Genomic DNA, 20,724 nt, shown 5'->3' with positions numbered 1-20,724 from the left:
GCTTCAAGCTGCTATTTAGCTTTTCAGGACATTTCAAGGGAAGTGAATTCGAGAGGATTGGTTTTTTTTTTCCTGTTAAAATAAAGTCAGGGCTGGCAGGATGGCTTACCAGTGCTTGCCAGACAAGCAGAGGGATCTGAGCTGGCGCCCTAAATCCCATGACAGAAGAGGAGAACCAACCCCAGAAAGTTGTCCTGACTTCCACAATCGCAGTAGATGCTCATGCCCACACTTGCACACATTAGACACTTAATAGTAAAATAAAGAAGTTACACAATAATAGTAAAACATAATAAAGGTTACAAAATACATAAAAATTACCACACACCCATAATCCCAGCACTTGAGATGTTAAGGCAAGAAAGCCAAGAGTTTAAAGTCAGCGTGGATGTACATAGTAGGCCCTTTATATAAAACAAAATAGACTGTAGATAATTACTAAATTTTCCTGAGAACAGTGCATCTTGGGATGGCCATAGGACAAGAGAAGAAACATCAGGGCGGGGCTGGGGAGAGGGTACTTTCGGGAGCCCGTCCTCTGATAGAGAATTCTCGTCTTGCTTTAGAGTGAATTCTGTCAACCCTCATGAACACAGTGTGACCCCAGAAGTACTATGGGTTGGTTTTTGTTTTGTTTTGTTTTGTTTTGTTTTTGACTTTGAGGCTTAGCTTGTTTCCAATTTGGGAAACAGATCTCACCTTCCCTGACTAGTCAGCCCAGCTCCCGAGCCCTGGCCTTCTGGTTTGCAGTGTACCTACCCTAGGCCATATGGCCCCACCAAGGCTAATGGAGCAGCCCTGGCCAGATGACATCTTACTGGAGAACCTCTGGGACAGGCTTCTCTGAAGAGCTGGCAGTCTCACATGTATCATTCACTTTAGAGCCTGGGTAAAAAGCTGTGCTTCTCTACAGAAGCACAGCTGTGTGTTCCGAGTGCCAGGTCCTGGCTTGGTAGAGCCCCATCCTCCAGCCATGCTCGTGGACTTTCCCGTGTACACGAGTGGGAGATGTGGTATGGTGGTTGTAGTCTAGGCTTCCAGGGAACCCTCTTGAGCTTGACAAGCATCCTGTATGAATTTGAACCAAAGACCCATGCTGGATGACATTGTCCCTCAGCACATTGTCTAAATGAGGGGCCCTCTGTAGCTCACGCAGAGTTGCATAGGGTCCTTGATAAAGCAGAAAGGCTGATGTTCACAGACGGCTGCCGTTTTCATGGCTCTGTGGCATGGCAGCATGCCGTCTGCCCCCGGGTCTCACCAGGCTTGCTTACACAGTGGGACGAATGTTCATGCCTCCCCAGCAGAGGCAGCTTTTGCAAGAACCATCATGTGGGATACGGTGTTTTCTCCCTTGATCCCATGAGTTCATGCAGACCATAGGAACACTGAGTCAGTCTTACACTGTCTGCAGAAGGCAGCTGCTTTCCTTGACAACCAAAACTAGTTGAGGTTTCTTTTGCCTCCTAGGGCTGTGCCCTCAAAGTCCCACCTGCCATTTTGGGAGTACACATTAGAGAGGTTGGTATTTTCCACTTTGAGAGAGAGATTCTGCCACAGATGGACTGGTGAGGTTTGGAACCTTATGAAAGTGTTCCTTTAGCATCTCTGAAGGAGTGCCCGACAGGCCTCACCTTTCCCTAGGCCGCTGTTGGTCTTCACTGTGGGAGAGGCCTTGCAAGAGCCTTCCTCAGCTATTCCACTGCATGTAGGAAAGAAGCCTGGATCTCCCATCTTCACCATCCCAATAGGCACCCCAGACCACTCAGAGACACCCCCAGCCTCCTGGGGCTTTTATGGAAGCAGAAAGAAATATTCGGGTGGGCAGGTACTCACAGGGGGTCTGGCCTCTAAAGGCTGATGGTTGCTTATTGGGCATAGCATGATGACAGGAAATCCAGTCACCGTGCTGTGGCTCTAGCAAGTCTCCATTAGATGAATATCTGAGAGGCGAGGCTGTCTTCGAGGTGGTGTCCTAGTGCTAAGCAGTAGACCAAGGCCTGGAGCACGACTCCACGAGGCCTGGAGCACCATGCTCTGAGGACTGAGGATCTGGGCCGCAAGGGTCTGGTCTACTTTTGTTTTCTCTCCTCCCAGTGAGAAACGTGGCCCTTACTCTAACCCCAGTTCTTCTATTTGTTTAGTGACCTCTTATGCCCATGGTATTCATTTGTTGAAGGGCAAGAGTCTTTGGTCATGATGTCTCCGGTTAATTCCAGTGTTTGTAGAGAACAGGCTCTAATTGTCAGTCTTTGTTTGATTGAAGGTTTCTATGCTGCAATGTCCCCCTTTCCCTCCTTCCTTATCCCACTCTTTCACCCTCTTTCTGGTGAAAGCATTTCAGGCCGTACATTTTCTTTCCAGCTAAATATTTATCTCTGTAGAGTATTTGATTTGGTTTCTTAGGGAAATTAGAAGCCAAGGAGACCCCAGTCAGATGCACTCTTAGACTTAGGTTCAGAGTCCAAATCCTAACAGTCTCTACGGGGCCTCCAGGAATAAACGTGGCCCAGTGGCTCACTGGAGCATCTGTTGATCCTTTATATGTTTGGAAATGATCAGAAAGCCATGCAGACCAACAGTCATAAATAGTCAAAAAATGTGCTGATGGACCTGTTAGGCGGTAGAAGCGGAATGCTAGCTGCCACACAGTGCCTCAGCCAAAGCACACCTCGACGTAGCCAGCCGAGTTCCCTTCAGGCTGCTGTGCGGTGAGGTGGGCACGGAGGTGGGGTCCACTCGAAGGCAGAACGCATCTCTGTGGAGGCACCACACCAGGCAAGGCTCCCTGCCTGAGCAGACGACTCGGCCTCAGGTCCCTCCTTCCTGCTCACCTTGGTTTCTCTCCTCGCTGGACTTTGGCCCTTGTCTGTGTCACCTTTGAGTCTTGGTCCTACTTTTAGAGATAGATGTGTAGTTTGAACTCTGGAATCTGAAGAACTGATTTTTGTTCTGTTGGAAAGTTAATCTCCCAAGACCCTACATATATCTGAAATAGGAAAAGAGGACTTTGGTGGACCGGCTTCTGTGCCTGGGAACTGGTCTCTCAGGGAGAGAGTGCCTCCACTCCCCCCACCTTCACAGGATCTAGGACATCTCACCCTGCATGCTGTCATACTTCACCCCACTTCGCCCCAGGGTCACACCGGGGAAGGTTCACAGGACCTACTCAGGTCATGGCTTAGGTCTGTAAACATTCTTCAAGGCTCCCATTCTCTTCTGTACATGGTAGGTCTCTTCCTTGAGACGGCGGCTTAAGACTGAGTAGCTGGGCTTTGACTGTAGGAATGTGAGGGCTTTATATGGTGGGGTGTACAGAGGCAAAGGAAGATGAATTACATGGGTGAGAACCCACTGAATGTTAGTATGTGCCTTGTATTCAATTTCATCTTACAAGAAACAGGAGTTTTGGGAAGTTGTCTGAAAATCCTCCCTCCCGGGAAGCAGTGCAGGTCTGCGCTTGTGTTCCACAAACAGTAGGTTCTACCCGGGTGCCAGTAAGCCTCACTGTGTGTGAAGTGTGATGAGGTCCTGGAACCAGCAGCATCAGGAAGACCCTGGGGATTGGAATGGGGCCGGGAGGAAGTCGGGGCTACTCAGAGAGCGTGGCTCACTCACTCAGCTAAGGGCTTAGTGCTTTTTTTGTTTTGTTTTGTTTTGTTTTGTTTTGTTTTGTTTTGTTTTGTGTTTTTACTTTAAGCTCTCCAGGCTACGTGGGAACACTTTATTTCACTCACGGGAATTTATGCTGCTTGCGAGCAAATACTGTGTCTAAGACGATGCTCCTGAAATAGCAAGTGTTCCCCGGTACTGCATCATTGTGAGGACTCTCCTGCTTTCCAGGAACTCAATGCTGGGAGCTCAAAGTGTGGGGAGGCATTCTGAGCACAGGATGCTTAGGTGCCAGATGTGAGGCGCAGCAGTGAGGTGGAAAACATCCGGGGGAGGCAGAGTGAGGTCTGTGTGGCGGCTCACCTGGATAGGAGGAGAGCAGGCTGGAGAAGTGTCCCGAGGTGACCCCCAGATGAGTGTGTGCTGGAGTGGAAGATCCCACTGGTCTTTGCCAGTTAAACTTTTGGGTATAGGTCTTGAGGGTAATTAATTCCTACAGCCACCCCGAGCCCTCAAAGAGAAGTTCCTTTTGGTTGGTTGATTTGGGTTTTGCTGGTGGTGGTTGTGTTTGAGGCAGGATCTCTCTATGTAGGTGGCCTGAAGCTTGCAATATAGAAACTCACGTGATCTGCCCTCTAGTGTTCCCTAGTACTGGGATTAAAGGCATGTGTCACCTCACTTGGCAAAAATGGTTATTTTAAAAAGACTATAATCCCAAACTTTGCCTATCATTCTGAGTCTAAGAATCAAGAGCATATGCAGGCCACAGTTTTGCTGTCCCGTCTGCACGGAGAGGTTCTTGCCATCCCTCAGGGCAGAGACAGGCTGGCCTCAGCAATCTTAGCCATCAGTCAGTGATTCCTGCCACAGCTGTCTCTCCTCAGCTGTGAAGTTCAAAGATAGCTGCTTCTCTCAGTTTCCCTGCGTTTTGTCAGCTCAGCACAGAGACCAGCCAACGGGACAGGCAGGCGAGTCTAGGCGTCAAAATGTCCTGGAAACCAGAGGCTCTGGAGGTGCTGTCTTGTCTCCTTCTCAGCCAGCCCTGGAAGCTTTCCCTGACACCTGAAAAGCTGCCTCACAGCCCAGCCCAGCATGTCACACGTCTCACTCGCTTCTCTGCAAGCTGTGTGCTTTCTGTCCTTAAGTGTGTGTCTTTGGTGTGTGTAGATCGGTGCATTTCCCCCAGTTAAACAACGCTATCTGTCTCTGTCCTGTTTACTCGCCTGGTTCAGCCACCTGTCCTCAATAAACCTGAGACAAATTAGTAGTCAAGAGCCCAAAGCAGCAGATTATTCATTGAGACCCAGAGACTTCCCCAGGTCTCCCTTTGGGCACGCTGACAGCGGAGGTGGGTTCAAACAGAAAGTAGGAAGTGCTCAGCGGCCCAGCCAGGTTGGACCTCCCAGGATTGTCTCATTGCCAAGTCTCGCCTGCAAGGTCTCTACCCAGTTGTAAATGTTCCTCTTGGGCTGACCTCAAGAGTGTTGGGCATTTCCTCTCCTGCAGGAGACTCCTGGGGAGAGTCTAATTCTTGGGGCCCAGTCTCTCAATCGTCAGCCACAGAGACAACACAAACCTCCCATTCCTCCAGATGGGTTGCTTTCATAAGGCCAGGTTTCCTTCTGGAGAGCTTTGTCACCAAATAGAAACCTGCCCTCCCCTGCAGTCAGAACCTGCTTGCCTGCCTGTCCCTCAGAGTCCCCACTGCCTGTCAGGGCTCCCAAGATGGAGTGTCACCCAGATGGCACCCCCTAAGTCCCCTTTCAGGCCAGTCGTAGGCCCAGGATGGGATGTACATAAGCAAAGCCCTGATAGCAACTGCCACAGCTCTTCCTGTGGCGCATTATGTTTACCGTTGGAGTTGAACTCCACAGGAATGTTTCAAAGTACAGTGTAGCATTTGGATACAGTGACAGATTGTGAGGTGGGTCCTGGAGGATAAGAAGTTCGAGGCCAGACCGGGCTACTTGGGAACCTATCTCGAAAGAAAGAAAGAAAAAAATTACATGTGGCTGCCTCTGTGCTCCAGTAGAAACCATTAAATCTTCAGAGTCAACCTACAACTGTTCTCTGACCTCTGAGAGGCTGCCTTGTCAGTCAGGGGACCTCTTCCTTGTCGATCCGGAATGTTCCTTCCTTGGTCCCCAGCTTGACCGTGGAGTTACAGGCTATTCGGAAACTGTGCTTCAAAGCCTGAAGGTCTCCGGGTCTCACTTTACCTTTACCGTTCAGGCAGACAGTTAAAACTCCAGCCAAGAGATAGTTGCTAACTAAGCCCCGTGGATCTGTGGACATAGAATTCCATCCACCTCTCCTTCTTAGCTCCCATATCTTACCAGCATCAGGGTCTCCATTTCTTCTCTGCCAAGAAGATGAAACCGGTGCTGACGAACGCGTGTGCTTTGCGTGGCGGGTTCATTAGGGTGTGAGAGGCCAGCAGTGGGAGCTGTTACTGCTCCGAGTCCAAATTCAAGTGGATCGGGTGGTTCTGTTTGATGTCATTTTTGGAGGCATCTCCCTTTCTAAGGACACCCTGTGAGCCGGTGGCGATAATTGGGCAGAGAGCTACTTTCCCCGTAGATGCCGGCTCTGCCTTTCACCAGATGACAGCATCCACCGATGTTTTTAGAGGGTTCCTCCTGATTTCTGGGCTCTCCCACGTCATTCCCCTCGACTCAGTAAAGAATGTTTAAAACTTATCCAGGAGAGAGGAGACCTCTTCTTCCTCCCCGACAGTGTGTCTGGTGAATGGGTGCATCGCATAGTGCCGGCAGAGGCGCAGCGGGCTTCAGCTTCCCTTTCGTTCTCAAGTCTGGCTGGGAGAGGGGTTGTCGCTGTTCATTTTGTTTTTGTTTTTAAGCTACGGGAGCATCAACCCATGGAGAAGCCTCACAGCTAACTAAATCAGTGTGAACGTCCATAAAACCCCTGAAGCTCACACTAATCCAGGCGTCGCTGAGCCCCCAGCCCATGGCTGCTTCTGTCCCTCTGCTCCCCTACTTTTTCAGTTCCTGTATGACAGACAGGAGCCAGTGATGAGCTGCAGAAGCTACTCAGGCGTTGAAGGGACCCCTTCCTTTGTTCGCCTGTGTCCTCCATGCCTCCCTTTTCAGGGTGATCGTGTTTCTCTTTAGCCTTTGTCTGGTTCCTTTACACTCTTCCTTCTATCACAGAAAAGAAAAACTAAATAAAGCGTTGGCCTTCCCGAGGGTGACGTGAGGGCTTGCTGTGACACGGGCCCCTCTGTAGGAGCTGTATCTGGCCCCGCTGGCTCAACCCACAGGCACAGAGGCAGCTTCCTGCACAGGCCTCCCCAGGAGGCCTTGCCTGAGACCCTGGAGGGAGCTCCAGCGCATAGTGTCACAGATGGCCCCGCCCCGTTCTACAGAACGGAGTACAGAGCGGATGATTAGTGCCTGTTCTTTTTAATGATGACATTCCCAGAAGATGCTCCGGCTTTGCAGAGGGAATGGGGGTGTGGCAGCCTGGGGGTTGTCGCTGCTGTGGCTTTGCAACACTATGGCGGGGCTTCCGTCCCAGTTTTAAGGCCATGGCCAATCCTAGCTAGATGATGACATGTTGGCTGCCTCACTGCACCCTGGGTGCCTCCCTCCCAGTCTGTGCCAGCCCTAGGATCAAAGTGGACCACAGTCAGCCTCTCTTCTTGGGGAATGGAGTGTGTCATCTTCCCATCATGCACTTGTTTTCACAGTAGAATAATTAGCACCAAAGGGAACGAGGGAGGGGTCTGAATTAGGTAACACCTTACCAGTTCTCCCTCGGCACTCACACAAAGTCAGGAGTGGGACGTGGGGAACTTAGTCCCCTGATGTTTAATGGCATAGTGATGTTAGACGGTGATTTATTAGCTCTTATTGTGTTGAGGGAGGAGGGAAACCTAATCCCTTTGAAAGACATTCATCTTTGTGGCCATGTTGGATCATGCTTTCAGGGAGGGACCCTCACAGAACACTCAGAGCCGTCTCATCTCTTCCAGGTCAAGGTCCTCAGGGATACCGGGGTCTGGGGGTTATTTTAGCATTTTCTCCCTCAAAGTTATAGTCCAAAATAAAACTGTCTAGTGGCTTTACAAAACAGAGTATTGCCCCCAGGAAACATTCTCAGACAGGCCAGGGGTCTACAGAGAGAGAGACTTCTTTTCCCGACTTACAGTTTTTACCTCCAATAAAAAACAACTTTCTACCAAGCGGTGGTGGTGTACTCCTTTAATCCCAGCACTTGGCAGGTAGAGGCAGGCAGATTCCTGAGTTCGAGGCCAGCCTGGTCTACAGAGTGAGGTCCAGGACAGCCAGGACTACACAGAGAAACCCTGTCTCGAAAAACCAAAAACCAAAACAAACCTTTCCTTCTGCTCTCTAGGGTTGTCACCAAAGTCAATAAGGTAGGATACTCAGTCCTGCGAGGTCACAGGTGCTGTCACCAAAGTCAGTAAGGAGGGATACTCAGTCACAGGAGAAGTCTTAGAGTCCAAGAGGAGGTGGTGGATGCGCCACACTATGCAGCCAGAGCTTACAATTTCCTGTTGCTCATTCCCTTGGGAAGGCGACTTTGTTTTTTTATTTTTTTATTTTTATTTTTTGGTTTTTCGAGACAGGGTTTCTCTGTGTAGCCCTGGCTGTCCTGGAACTCACTCTGTAGACCAGGCTGGCCTGGAACTCAGAAATCTGCCTGCCTCTGCCTCCCAAGTGCTGGGATTAAAGGCGTGTGCCACCACCACTACCACAACCACCTGGGAAGGCGACTTTATGGCAACCCTGCTTCACTCACCAGGTCAGCCAGCAGGGTCTCTACAGACAACAGACTTTCTGCCCTGAGGCTTGATTCCTTTAGCTTCATCTCTGAGGATACTTTTTTTCTTTTCTCAAAAATTCATTTTTTTTTTTTATTTTATGTGTTAGGAGTGTTGCATATAAGTATGTAAGTGGACCACGTGGATGCTACCTGTAGGGGTCCAAAGACGGCATCAGATTGCCTGGAATGGGAGTTACAGACAGTAGCGGGGCTGCCACTCGGGCGCTGGAAGTGAGCCCAGTATACTTAACAGCTGAGCTCTCTGTCCATCGGCCCTTCTGGATGCGCTTTTTAGTGTTAATTCTCTTAGCTGGTCTGAGCTCCCTGGAGTCAGGGGCTCTAGGAAGGCCTCCATGGTGACTGTGGAGACAGAATCATGTTATTAACAAGATATTCTGTCAGAAATATATATTGTATGGTTGGTTTTTTTAATTCAAAAAAATTTAAGAAAAAAAATCTAATTCCTAAGGTAGCTCACTTGATTCTTCCTCAGTGGAAAAGTCAAGATCCCCCATGGCCTCTCACTCAGCCTCGGCTACTGAGCGAGATGGGTGCACCCCTGGGCTGATGGAGAGCACAGAGGTGCACTGTCTGCGGTGACCGGCTTAAGTATCTTAAGCTATCTATATTCCAAAATGTAGACTAAAATCCCAGTCTATACCTGGCTGACCCTGACTTAACAAAAACCCACCAAAACCACCCCTAGTGTGCCTTTCCTGACTATTGCCCCAAAGCGCAGGACCATGGTTCCTTTGGGCTCTTTAACTTCAGGATGCTATAACAAGAGCTAAGGTAAGCAGTTCTCCGTGTTATCCTTAGATTTCAAACCTCAAGCACTTAGCAAAACAGCGTTAGTGCACAGACCTGGGCTCTGAGGGCAGACAAGCAGGTGTCTCCCAGCCTTCCTCCCTGCCGCTTTCTGAATATAATAACTTAATAACTCTGCATTTCTTTTCTCTTTCAGACCCTCAAACTGACCGAAGACCTACGGAGAAAACCCTTTGCCAAATCTGCTCTCAGCAAGTGGACAGTGATCCCGTTTACAGCTTGACACCTTTGTGACTCCCACGCCATTTTCCTAACCCAGCAAGACTGTTAGCAGCCCTGGCCCTGGGTGAAGCCCTTACCCGTGGAACAGAACTCTATAACGTATGCAAAAATCTAACTCATCTGCAAGTGGCCTGCCAGCGTGGGCGGCACCCATCTGCCAGCGTGGGCAGCACCCATCAGCACCCTCCCTCCTTCAGAGCACACCAGGACCCCGTCGGCGATTCTGTAGTGTTTTCCTATCATGATGGTTTAGGGGGTATTCTAAGTGTCGTTTTGTGTTTGTTTCCTTTGACCCTTTGAGTTTTTTATGCACAGTAACCTGCAGTATTTTTCTGTTGAAAATGTCGACTGTCCTTTCCCTAGCACACTTCAAAGCAGAAGGAAGGTGTCCTATCCGTTCCCAGTCTGGCCTTTAGCATCACAAGCTCTTGAGCCTATGGGACCCCACAAACTTAACACATTGCATAAACTAATGGGGGGGGGGTGTCTTTCTTCTTTTGTTTGGTAGAAAATTATCCTTTTCTAAAAACTCAACAATGGCACAACTGCTTGCCCTGCGTGCCCGTCCAGGACCGAACTATGCGTAGGCAAAGCAAACAGAGTCAGGCATCTGACCCAGGAATCTCCAGTTCTTAGTCAGGGAGTGGTCTGTGGACGGGGACCCTGGTGCCCTCTCTCCAGCTGCCTGCTCAGCGGGGCTGTGGTCTCTCGCCATTCTCAGAGGTAGGCAGAGGCTCTCTGCTCTTAGGAACTAGGTAGGGCCTCTTCAGCGAAGCGTCAGCTTAGCCTCTGCTCGTTGCCAAATGCCACTAATGGGTTTAGTTTTAAGGAGGAGAGAGAAGCGTGTGCCTGTTTTGCTTCATAGAAGATGTGGAGTTACAGGTGAGCCGTCGAGCATGCGGTGAGCAGCTTGTGAGATCGGCAGACCACGTCTGCACTAGCAGGCCCAGCAGCACTGTTTGTGAAACATGCGTATCTTTTTGATTCTTTTCAACCTTGCTGTGTGTATGCTGATCTTCCTAGAAGTGTATGAGTGACAGGCAATAGCTTACAAGGTGATATATATATATAGGCTTAGTTTGTAATTCTTCAGGTGATTCATGGGAATACAAGATAAGGCAATTTAAACTTTTTTTAAAATTTTTTCTGCTTCTGTGGAACTCATTTTTGTTGTTGTTGTTGTTTCCAAAAAGTTCTGGTGCTGTACAGGTGCTTTCTGTGTAGCCTGCAGAGTGTGAGTGTATTCGTTGCTCTCTTTGATAGACTGCATAGTTGGGAACACCTTTGGTACACACAAAACTGGTGTGGCAGTGCTCTGATCAGCACAGCATATACATACTTCTCCAAAGTGATATATGGAGACTTTCTTCTTTGCATAAAAAGCACTAGGCATTTAAGTGTATAAAATATTGTATCATGTACAGTACAAAGACGGAACTCTATGCATGTCAGGAATGCGGGCTCATGTCCCAGCATAGGCCTCTCGGCTTGAGTTCTCACCATTGCCTGCACTGTGGCCGTGGACACCAACCCAGGCGTGCCACCCAATCCCCTGCCCTCAGCACCGGCCCCCTTGTGCACCTTTGCTTCCTAAGCATTCTGGGGGTGATGACAATGGCTGTCACAGCCCCTAGCATAGTGAGAGTTCCACTGGGTATGGTCACAGGTCTCTCCTGCCTCCCTTGGATTCTCGTGTTTGAGCGATGGCCCTGTTGATTCCACTCTGCCTTTTATGGAATCTCTACATTATCATGCAATTGTGGTCCTGGTAGGCCTGTGGCACATTGCCTTTTCCAAACTGCTACGTATTTATAATCTTCATTTTTAAAGTCCAGTTTTGAAAATGTATATAGGAGTCATGTGACCTGCTGGCCAGAGAGCCCATACTTGCTTATCCAATCCTTGATGATGATGCTAGCGCGCCCTGACTCTTCATCATCAGCTGTCCGTGCAACCATGTCATTTTAGGCGGAGGGCTAGCTTCCTGGCTTCCCAGAGCGCTGCTTCCTTGGTGGGATGTATCAGGGTGGCAGCTGAAGGAGCAGAGAGAGCTCAGGTACAAGGGAGAGAACCCCAAGTGCTTCCAACATGAGGGCCCTGAGCATTCTCTGCTGAGTTTAAAGAGACGCAGACCAATTCACAAGATAGCATCTCGGCTGTGCAGTTTTACAGGCATTGGGAGTGGAAAGGGCGACCCTCCAGTGGATCCCCCTAGTCTTAAAACTTGGATTTCCTTTCACGCATAACAGCTCGTTTATCTTCTTTCTCAGCATTTGTTGGGTTTCAGGCACCAAATCTCACAGAGCATCCTAGAACTAGATTATGAACTGAAGCGGAACAGGGAGGCAAGGCCACCCTAGCCACGTAGGAAAGCAGAGGCAAGGTGCTTTGATTCACTTCACTGTAAAAAAAATAATCCAGAGTCCACACATAGAACAGTGGAGGGCTGAGGCCTGCCAGGCCCCGGAGAGACTCAGGCGAGACTTGGACAGCAATGCTCACCCTCAGAGTCCCCACACAGAGGTCAAGCTCTCTCAAGAAGCCCAGTTCTGTGTCAGTCAGACTCAACCGAGGTATAGCCTGGGCCCTCTGGACCTTCTGTTGGGACCCTGATTTCAGGGTAGCAACCATTGGCCACCAAGTAGCATTCTCAGTGTCTTAAGTCCCTAACAAGGAACTGGTCTGTTGAGACATCTGAGCAGATGGCCTCGTGGACCTTCCAGGCTTAGAACCAGCCCATGGAGTCCTAATGAGAAAGAAGTATGCTGTGGGCCCTCCAGGGGAGCCCTGTATACCTGTGACAGGAATATAGAGGGCAGAAGGCCCGTCGAAGACTGGCGTTCTTTTGGGCCGCACGGTTCTCTTCAGGCTCTAGAACCTGATACCTTGTACCAAAGATAGAGAAGAGCGTGGGGCAAGCCTTCACCGTCCGAGCACTGACTGGGCTCAGCATACCCGGTTAACTGTGACCACATTAGAGGTGTGTTCTCCATTGTATCCTCTGCAACATAATGATGGCTGAAGCCCACGGAACTGTTTTCCTATGTCTCCTGCTAACGGAGGAGCGTGCACCACGTGTAGCACAAAGCAGACATTGTTTGGGGGTTGATGATTAGCATCAGCCCGAGGAGAGGTACACCCTATCTCAGGTGTGACTTTAGCCAAGTTGTAAACCCATGTACAGGCTAAAGTTCACAGGACAGACAACTTTGCCTTTTCTTAAAGCGCTCCATCCACTGAATGAAGAAGCAGCATTGGAATCTCTTGGGAAGGGGCTTTAAGAGTAAGACAGAGAGAAAACAAAACTTCTGCCATCCCCCGGAATAAGGGAAAACAAAACGCTTGCTACTTACTCTCTAAAAACAAAGGAAAGGTGATAAGAGACTGTTGTTTTTTCCTTTGGTGTATTTGGGGAACATCATGATTAGGCGGAATAATGTTCTCTTTTTTTTTTTCTTTTTCTTTTTTTAATTAAAAAAGCAGACCTTTTGTAGAAAAGCAATCACTGATACAGAGGTACAAAGAAGCCGGTTCTGGGAATGGTAGCAGCAGGGGGAACCGGGCATGAGGTAAGAGATGTCTTGTGGGATCATGTCTGTCAAACAGGACCTTAGAGATGCAACTGACAGGAGTAAGTGGTATTTGAACTAAATCTCAAGTGTATAGCATACAGATTAGATGGATGAAGTATTTTCTCTTATATTTTATTCATTTGTATTTTTCTTTCATGAATGAATGATTACAAGGCCTCTGCCACACTCCAGGAATACTTGTGTGACTGCTTTAAAAAAAAAAAAGGGGGGGTGTGTGTGTCTGGTCACTTATTTCTCTAAAATTATCTATTGTCTGGCAATCAGCCTTTTCTTGTAGACTTGTCCTAACACATTATGTACATGGGAAATATGAACAGGTGTGACAGACCAGAAGAACTGGTGAATATTGAAAAATGTCTTGTGCATTTGGGCTTCACATGTTTAACTTTTTTTTTTTTTTAAGAAAAAAAAGTTGCATGAATGAAACAACCTCTGTATACAGTATCTGTAAAAATGGCCTGTTTTGATTTCTTGCTTCTACCCCACACAAACTAGAGGTGAGTGTGGCGCGTGGCCATATTTAAACACCCAAGAAGCAGTTTGCCGTTCGATCTGAAGCAGCTTGGCCTTCCAAGGCCAACACAGTTGTGCTGCACTCTGAGTACGGAGGACCTTGGCTAACCATACGCTGCCATGAATTAGCTCTGCCACCTTTCTTCTCAAGGATCAAAACCAGTTTGATTTGGGAATCTGCCCCTTCCCAGTGGAACGGAGGTGTGTACTTCCCATGACGTTTGTAGATATTGCCTGTGTATTCCATTTAAAACCATAATCTAGTTTGTAAAAGAGATGACGACGCATGTAAATAAAGCTTTGGTGACACTCTATCTCATGCCTAGGAGTCTGTCATCTTTCTTCTGTTCCCCCAGGGAAGAAATAGTTGGGTTTGTGTGGCAGCCTTCCTCCGGGATGTCTTCCCAGCGAGGGAGAGGTGAAGAGCCATAATCTAAAGGAAATGAGCTTAGTAAACTCTCTCCAGCCCACGCCTGACCTCCATGGCTGGGCTTGCTTGTGTGTTGCCACCAGAGCCCCAGAGGGGCAGTTAAACATGAAGACAGGGGTCAGACTCTGCTCTCATGGGTTGACTGGGCCTAAACAGGGAGGTCATCCTCCCGTGAGGTGTGGTGAATAACCATGAGCCATCATCAGGGCCCTCCTGCGCACTCAACACCAAACACCATCTCCAGGCTTCTGGTGGTAACAGAACCAACATTAACTGCATCTATGCTGGCTCCTGCCTGGCTTTGCCAGTGCTGTGGGAAGGAACATAACATTGTAAAACCATCCTTAGTTGTCTGGGTAATTTCTTTCTTTAATGCCTCTATCATAAAAATTAACTACACTTAGAAAAAACAAAACCCAGGGGCTGGTTTAAAGGTCCTGAGACATAGGGTGATTCATGTTTCAGTTTAAAGAGGTCAGAGATTTGCAAGTCAGACCCTTGGGATGAGCTGTCTTCAAAGGCAAGATAAGCCCCGTTTTCAGTCTTCTCTCCCATTGTTGATCCCGTAACAAGGGGAAAGCCCCTAACACCTCTTACATCCACTTTCACCTGTGCATCTGGATTCTGTTCCCAAAAGATGAGACATCCAGTGCCAGTTGTTTCCAGACTGAGTTCTCAAAGCCAGACTAAAATGTGGCCAACAGTGAGTTAAAACCCCTTTAATGACCACCAGGTCTCTGTGTGGTAGTAACCAGATGTTGTGGCAGCCCCAAGAGAAGCATGACCTAGCCCTAGCCTTGGCTGTGGTATGTACTAGGTGTGATGTCTCTGCTCTGCCCCAGTGCAGAGCCAGGGCTGGGTGACCGGCCTTGTTTCCACATCAGATTTAAAAGGAAAATCCGAGTCTCTATAGTAATTCCTAGTCCAATAGCCTGGGCAAGGCTTTCAGCCATCAGAGGCACCCTGGACACATACTATCCAAATCATATTCCAGAGCTGCACTTTAGTGGCCCATAGTAGAGGAAAATGGAATTCCTGGCCAGCCACCGAGCTGCCAAACACACAGCCACTCCTGGGAAAGAATAGGAAGGTGGCTGGGGTCTGGTGGGGAGCATCCCATGATGCTCTGGCGTCTTTCAACTCAAGGAAACAGACATAGGGTCGGAGAGGGAACACTCACAGGACCCACCCCAGAGGAAAGAGCAATGGCCCTGGGCCAAAGCCCCATACACTCGGCACTGGAGGAACAATTTCCTCTAGATTTTCCTTATGGAGAATGTAGAGGGCTGGAGAGATGGCTCAGTGGCTAGGAACACTGGCTTCCAGGGGACCCAGGCTCAGATCCCAGCACCCCCCTGGCAGCTCACAACTGTCTATAACTCCAGTTCCAAGAGATCTAACACCCTCACACCAATGCACATAAAATAAAATTCAATAAATTATTTAAAAAGAAGAACGAGAATGTAGAAGTTGGATCTGGAGAGATGGCTCAGAAGAAAACTACACGGGTTACTCTTCCAGATGTCCTGCTTTGATTTCTAGCATCAACATGGTAACCCCCATTCCAGGGGATCCGGCCTCTTCAGGTACCAAATGTGCACATGGTACACAGAGACAAACACACACACACAAAATAACATTTTTAAAAGGATGTAGACGTTTAATGCTGTCAGCACAAAAACGACGGAGTTGTACGCATGTGTGAGGTTCTGCCTAGGGTCTGGCACATGTTAATAATGTCTCAGCTGTTTTTACATCCTCTGAAGACTTGGTGCAGCAAATGTGGTCTATGTCTGAAGAGAAGAGCTCGGTGCCTGTCTTGGATTGGTACATCCTGCTTTCCGTAGTAAGGCCGGCTAAAGGGGCTGGACTGAAATGTTCGGGCCCAGCCCTGGTGATCCCTCAGTGAATAAGTTCCATGAGTGCCACGGAAGAGTGGACCGCGGTAGAATGAGAGCTTAACCAGCAGAGGAAGTCAATAACCAAACTGGAAGGACAGACGGCTGGAAGGACAGGTGGCTTTCTAGCTGTCATCCTAACTCAGGCGACAAATGAAGGCTAATTCGGGCTCAGGAGAGAGTAAGGAGTGGGTACACTCGGGACTTAGTGGGCTTCAAGCAACGGAAACTCCAATGAGAAAGCAGGCTGCCGAAGAATCGAGACCAAGGAGTGCCACCTTTCCCACAGAGTGAGAACGGGTAGGGTGGAGACCTGCGCAGAGCTGGCCTTTAGAAATGCAAGGCCTAGGATGCCCTCTGGCAGAGCGTAGGAGGGAACTGAAATAAGGAGCCATAATGACGTGGCACCCAGAGAAGTTCTGATCCTTTGGCTTGTCAGAGAAAGTCGCCTTGGGTCTCAGATGACATCCCTCTGTCTAGCCGAGGTGATCAGCTGTGACCGAGACTTTAGGAGACACATCGCAGTGGCTTGAGTCTGGGGGAGGAAGGCACAAAGGGGTTTGCTGTGGGCAATTCACTTTATGTACTATTGTAAGTCACTGAAGGAGTGTATTATTACTTGTGTGAGGGTAGCTTCAAAAACATGATGGTAGAGTGGCTTTGACTCCTGAGGCTGGATCAGATGATCCAATGGGAGAAGGGTGCTGGGCTGGAAGCTGGGGATAATGAGGTCGCCACACTGCGTAAGCGCCACGTGACCTCCACATGACTGGTGCAGTGGCAACACTGTGTCCTCCTAACCTCCTTAACTTCTCCCAAGTAACCTCTTATATAGCATAATGAGGAAGTGCCTGATGTGAACAAAGGAATATTATACAGCCGTTACAACAACAATCATGAAAATGTGTGAGAAAAATACAGAGAAAATGCCCATATCAAATACACTTGCAAATGTATGTTTATAATCTCACGTACTTATATAAGAAAGTGGGAAATGCAGAATTCAAGTACTATGTACTAATATGAAACCAGCAGGAGGAAATAATGCAAGGTAAAATATAAAAATAGAAATACTTCCTGTCCTGGATAATCTATGAGACACCACAGGTGAACCTGCTACGTCATAATTGACTTAGCTCAGGCTCCCCTGTGGATGGGTGTGGCACTGGATTGCCTCCGAGCGTTTGTTGTTCTGAGCAACGCTGCAACAAATAATTTTATATGTATGTTGGCTCATACATGTCCCAGGAGTTCTGGAGGACCAATGCCCAAATACTGAATTGCTGAACCAAAAGAAACACACATAGGTAATTTTGACAGAAGTGGACCCAGCTGTCTTCCAATGGACCAACTGGTTCACAACACACTGACAATGAGAATCTCTCTTCTCACCAACTCGTAATAGTATTTTAAAAGATAGTTACACAGCGGTGTTTCCCTCTACACTGGAAATCTCTTCAAGTCCGCACCCAAGGTAAGGTTAAGGGGTCAGATGGGTATCAAGGGACGAGGGTGGATAAGAGCGAAAGACTCAAGAGATGCTCCATGGTCACCTAACACTGCTAGGAAGAGGAAGCTATTCTGAGAGATCAGGTTGTCACATGCCACACAAGGAAGTCTCTGGCTGGCAACCTGTCCATCCGGTCTGGCTACAGTCTCCTCCCCCTCGCGCCACCAGCTTGGACTGCATGCCTCAGGCCTGGCAGCCTAACCTCACAGCTGGGCTTCCTCATCTCCCAGAATTCCAGAGGGACACTATCACTCCAGAAGAAACTCGTCTGGTCTCCTTGGCTCCAAACCGCACACGCAGATGGAAAGGGTACGCGGCTGTGCTTGACAATTGAGCACTCCTGGTGGGAGGGGCGGGCTATCTGCCAGCCTTCAGAGCCGGCCTGTTACCAAAGGCTCGGCAAGGTAGTCCCAAGGTTGGGAGCCCTCAGGTGCTCACTGGTTCCTATTCCCGATAGGCAGACATGGCTCCTCCCTCTCACTGCCTACCCTGCAGGCTGGCAACACAGACAGGACCCACAGCTGCCTGAGTCTAGAAGCCACATTTATCTCTGTGGGCTGCACAGCCAGAGTCAGCAGAGAGGTCTGCCTTGAAATAGGAGCCACTCTAGCCTGGCCCTACCAGGCCCCAGCATGATGATGATTAATGCCCTCGGTGAGCTAGAAGCAGGGCCACAGAGATGCCCTGAGAGTGCCCAGAAGTCAGCATACCCTCCCAGGAAGTTCTGAGCAAACCCTTCAGCCAGGACTCAGCGATGGATCATTTTTACTCTATAAAAACACAGAGCAAGGGGGCTGGAGAGATGGCTCAGCAGTGAAGAGCACTGACTGCTCTTCCAGAGGACTGGAGTCCAGTTCCCAACACCCACATGACAGTTTACAACTACCTGGTAACTCCAGTTCTAGGGGATCCAATACCCTCACACAGACACACACGCAGGCAAAACACCAACCAATGCTCATTAAAAAAAAAAAAAGTTATTTTTTAAAAGCATACAGAAAAATGAATCAAACGTTAATGGATCCATTGGAATGGTTTGATTAGACACTAATGAAGAATGAGAGGTAGCCAGTTTGTAGTGTCCGGTTCTCCTTTCCTTTGATGGTCTCTAGGCTCTGTTGGTGAGAGCCACATTCACAGCTGGCTTTCTCCATGCTGGGTGCTATAGAATCAGTCAAGATCGAAGAGATGTAAGTGTCCTGGGGAAGAACATCAAATGATGTATTTCTTCTGATCATAACCGTGTGCCCTAAGTGTGCTGGGTAATTTTATGTCAACTTGACACAAGCTGGAGTCACTGGAGAGGAAGAAGCCTCAATTGAGAAAATGTCTCCATAAGATGCAGCTGTAGGCTAGCCTGTAGGAAAACTTGTTAATTAGTGATTATGGAGGGTGGCCCAGTCCATTGTGGGTGGTACCACCCCAGGGCAGGTGGTCCTGGGCGCTCTAAGAAAAACAGGCTAAGCAAGCTGTGTTAGTCAGGGTCGTCGGAGTCACAGAACTTCTGGATGCGTCTATATATTCAGAGAACTTACTAGAGTGACTTATGGCCTGCAGTCCAACGAACCCAACACTGGGCAGCTGTGAATGGGAAGTCCAAGAATCTAGCAGTTGTGCAGTCCCATGAGGTTAGGCACTTCAGCTGCTCTCTGTGTACGCTGGAATCCTGAAGAAGCGGGTTCCAGCAGACACACAGGCAAAGAAGCCTTCCTTCCTCCATCGTCCTTATGTGGGCCTCCAGCAGAAGGTAGGGCCTAGAGAAGGTAGGGCCTAGATTAAAGGTGTCTACCACCAGACCTGGATCTAAGGTTTTCTTTAGTTGGAACTTGCTCTGTCCCAGGTTGGCCTTGAACTAAGAGATCTTCCGGCTCATCTCCTGGGATTAAAGGTATCTATCACCTTCCGTGGGCCTAAACTTTTCACGACCACTATGCTTCAAGATCCGGATCAAAAAGCATGTGCTATCCCAATCCCACCTCAAGATCTGCATCAGAAGCCTCTGTCTTGCAGCCTCGAGATCTGGATCCCAGGTGTGCCCTTCCACTTCTGGATTGCAGTTCATTCCAGACAGAGTCGAGTCTGGCAACTGGGAGTAGCTACCACACTAGCCACGAGGGACGAACCATCAGCAGCTTTCCTTTGTGGCCTCGGCGTCAGCTCCGGCCTCCAGGTGTCTGCCCTGTTTGAGTTTGTGTTCTGATTTCCTTCAGTGATGATCATGTGAGCAAGAAAGCCAAACAAACCCTTGTCTTCCCAAGTCGCTTTGATCATTGTGTCTCATCACAGCGCTAGTTAACACTGGACACTGAGTAAATTACTTCAGCTTCCTCAGGAGTCAGCTTCCCCATCTGCAAAGCCCGTGCCACGAACAGTTCTTACTTTCTAAGGTGGTCATAATGAGCCACAGATAGTCCATTGGAAATGTATCTGAGCCACAGATAGACCATCGCACATGTATCCGAGCCACAGATAGACAGACCATCGGACATGTATCTGAGTCACACATAGACCATCGGATAGTTGCTGCTTTGAGAGAGGAAGCTGCTGAATGACAATATGTTAAGTCACCAGAAGGGAAACTGAGGCAGAAGTAAAGGAGGATGCAGTTGAAGATGGGGATAGAGAGGGAGATGGAGATGAGGATAGAGAAGATGGGGACCGAGATAAAGATGGAGTTGAGGAATATAGAGGAAATGGAGATGGGATGAGATGGAGACGTGGGGGGGGGGACGGGGGTAGAGGAGATAGAGACAGGGAGAAGGACAGAGCAAACGGAGATTGGATGAAGATATAGATGAGACAGGAGGAAGAGAGGAGTGGAGGATATACACACACACAACCATGCTTGGCCACACTGGTAAACAAGAAAACCTCCCTCTCCTCTCACTCTCACCCTGCTGACTCGAATCCACTGCCTCCCTCCAGGCTGTGCCACAACCCTGAGCCTCTCTCAGGTGACCCACTCACTGCTGCACACCGAGGGACAATGCTCGGAGTTAAGTTGCTACCATCTTGTACTAGAAATAATGAATATTGGCAAGGGCTCTGTATCTGCACAAGAAAGAACAAGCCACTTAACAAAAACAAAACAAAACCCAAAAATCTGGCCCAGCAGTGAGTGGTACAGTCAGCTGAGCTTGCTGCCCTAAAGTTGTTGGCAGGAGGCTCAGGGACATGGAGATGAATGGAGGACAGAGGAGGGTGAGGTGGAGGATGGAGGGGGTGAGATGGAGAAGGGAAGGGGTGAGGTAGAGAATGGAGGGGGCAAGATGGAGGATGGAGGGGATGAGGTGGAGGAGGGAGGGG

The 20,724-nt window shown here is 48.9% G+C and overlaps 1 protein-coding gene and 1 long non-coding RNA gene across 4 annotated transcripts in view; both read left to right on the top strand.

Annotated features, from left to right (window-relative positions):
• The window catches only part of Foxo3 (forkhead box O3), a 98,103-nt gene extending 84,209 nt beyond the window's left edge, over positions 1-13,894 (top strand). For all 3 annotated transcript variants that reach the window (XM_031348342.1, XM_031348340.1, XM_031348341.1), the window contains exon 4: positions 9,389-13,894. The gene's annotated coding sequence lies outside the window, so the exon portion shown is untranslated. The remainder of the gene's footprint in view (positions 1-9,388) is intronic.
• Positions 13,895-17,578: 3,684 nt separating this feature from the next.
• LOC116075137 lies at positions 17,579-19,675 on the top strand. The gene is made up of 2 exons (XR_004112432.1): positions 17,579-17,727; positions 19,429-19,675. It is a non-coding gene; the product is annotated as an uncharacterized LOC116075137 (long non-coding RNA).
• The last annotated feature ends 1,049 nt before the right edge of the window (positions 19,676-20,724 follow it).

The sequence above is a fragment of the Mastomys coucha genome, unplaced genomic scaffold (genome assembly GCF_008632895.1).
Source record: "Mastomys coucha isolate ucsf_1 unplaced genomic scaffold, UCSF_Mcou_1 pScaffold3, whole genome shotgun sequence".
Classification (NCBI taxonomy): domain Eukaryota; kingdom Metazoa; phylum Chordata; class Mammalia; order Rodentia; family Muridae; genus Mastomys; species Mastomys coucha.
This window is presented reverse-complemented; position numbering and strand designations above follow the sequence as displayed.